At 39.0% G+C, this 2,570-nt stretch overlaps 1 non-coding gene across 1 annotated transcript; it reads right to left on the reverse strand.

Annotated features, from left to right (window-relative positions):
- Positions 1–2,165: 2,165 nt before the first annotated feature.
- Positions 2,166–2,270, reverse strand: LOC142175056 (small nucleolar RNA R71). The gene has a single exon (XR_012704246.1). It is a non-coding gene; the product is annotated as a small nucleolar RNA R71 (small nucleolar RNA).
- Positions 2,271–2,570: the final 300 nt, after the last annotated feature.

Consider the following 2,570-nt stretch of genomic DNA (forward strand, 5'->3'; position numbering starts at 1 on the left):
TGGGACTCCACAACAGAGTTCTCGACTGATGGTACCAGCACCAGCAGCTACACCACCCACTCAGCCAGATCGAGGTGGGCCCAAATAGCTAGAGGTCGCCCTAGAGGGGGAGACCGATTAGGTGGCGGCCAGATGCCAGACCAGATGCCATTGCTTCAGATGTAGTGATCAAAGGTATTATCTTAATTTTCCACAGGGATGCCTCTGTATTATATGATCCTGGTTCAACTTATTCATATGTGTCATCGTATTTTGCTCATTATTTGGATATGACCCGTGAGTCTCTAGTTTCATCTGTTCATGTATTAATGCTTAGCTTAAAGTATATATATTTTTATGTATATCGCCTCATAATTTAATCTTGTTTCATGAATTTGGGATGTTAAATTCTATCATTTATATTAATTTGAAGTGTTTTTACTTGTAGGAATGATTTGGGAGCAAGTAGGGGCAAAACGTGCAAGATTTGAGCTAAAACGAACAAAATCGGAAAAAGAAGCCAATTGGGCGCCACAGGCAGCGCCTGGCGCCACCTGTGGCGCTGAAAACAGTATGCACAATTTGGGCAGTGCCTGGCACTGGGCTGGGCTCCAGTGACGTGAATTTTCTGCAATTTCGCTCGGAACAAGGTTATTTCGGTCCTAGACCTACCCAACACGTATAAAAGCAAGACTAAACCTATTTTTGAAGAGGAAGATGCACTTTGGAGCAAAAATACACACAAGAAACATTGAGGAGTAAGAATATCTCGGAATTCTTCATCCTTTCTAGTATTTTTCGATTAATCAAAATTTATGCAATTGTTTTATTACATCATGAGTGGCTAAACACCCATTGTTCTAGGGTTATGATTTAGTCATGAATATTGTTGTTTGATATTAGCTTGACCTTGATTATAATTCACCAATATATGGTTGTTTCTTCAATTCTAGGTTTAATTGCTTAATTGTCTGTCCAGCAGTTAGGTTCTATTTACTATCTATGCTATGCTTGGGAAAGTCGTGTTTAGATTAGAGAAGAATTGAAGAGAGCATGATCTTAACCATTAGGGGGAGCGAATTTGTGGTTAGGATAGGAATATACCTAGTCACCGTGCTTAATTAAATATCGTGGTCTTAATGCGTTCTTTATAGATTGATTTCATAGGAATATATGCGTTAATCTATTGAGAAAAGGTGAGTAGTACTTCGGGAGAAGGTTATGAGAGCATTTATCGATTAATTAGCAACCATGAGTGAATTATATGAAAGGGAGAGTTAATTAGAACACAATACGAATGGTGAATCTATCACAACCCTAGAATACTTGTCTCTACTGAATACACAACAATCAACTTGTTACTTGATAATTTAGTTATTATTTAGAATTGTAGTATCATATAAGTATATATTTGGACTTTGATTTTAGCTGGATTGAATAACAATTTTAGCGATTTAGTGAGTAGTTTACACAAGTTTATATGGGTTCGACACTCAACTTATCATTATATTACTTGTCGACCACGTATACTTGCGTGTGCGTTTGAGAGCAACAAGTTTTTGGCATCGTTGCCGGGGACATGAATATAATCTACTTTCTAGTTTTTGCTTTAATTTTTTATTTTGTCTAGTCTAACGTTACTTGATTGTTGCTCTAATCTCAGAAACTTTGATTGAATGCGTAGGGTCAGAAGCCAGGACAGACTCAACGGCTTTGACCCCGAACTTGAGAAAACATTTCACAGGAGGTTGAGCGAAGCAAGGGATACAAAGAATAATCAAGCACTCATTCAATTTCCTATGAACATGGCAGAGAAGCAACATATGGTTGTTCAGGAGGTAGCAATGCCCGGTATTGCTAATGTTACCTCCAGCATAGTGAAGCCCAGAATCACTGGGCACTTGGATCTGAAATAGAGCATGATCCAACTACTTCATGCAAACAGGCTGTTTATGGGTCTTCCACACGAGGATCCACAACAACATATTCTGAATTTCTTGAAGATTAGTGATACTTATATTACTAACGGGGTCACTCCAGATTATGTGAGGCTCACACTTTTTCCATTCTCTTTGTTGGGAGAAGCTAAGCGATGGCTAAAGGCAAAACCAGCTAATTCCATTACATCACGAAATGATTTGGCAAGAAAATTTCTGGCAAGTTTCTTCCCTTCAGGCAAAACTGCAAAGATCAGAAGTGAGATAGTTGCCTTCAAACAGAAAGTAGGGGAATCTTTATACTTAGCTTGGGAAAGGCTCAAGGGGCTACTCAGAGACTGTCCTCATCACAATCAGACGAATGAAGTGTTATCTCACACTTTCATAGAAGGGCTCCATCCCCAAACAAAAATTATAGTCGATGCTGCAGCTGGAGGTCAAGTATTGGAGAAAAGCTTCGATGAAATTTATGCATTATTGAACAAATTCTCCAAAAGCAATCTGGATTGGCAAGGAGAGCTGGGTCGGAACATGGTACAAAAATACCAGGGGTTCTTGAATTAGATGTTATCTCAGCATTGTTAGCACATGTCTCTACGCTGACCAACCAAGTCAATCAGATGACCATGATCATTAACAAGCAACAAGCCAAGC

Source organism: Nicotiana tabacum, chromosome 20, assembly GCF_000715075.1.
Source record: "Nicotiana tabacum cultivar K326 chromosome 20, ASM71507v2, whole genome shotgun sequence".
In the NCBI taxonomy this organism is placed as follows: Eukaryota; Viridiplantae; Streptophyta; class Magnoliopsida; order Solanales; family Solanaceae; genus Nicotiana; species Nicotiana tabacum.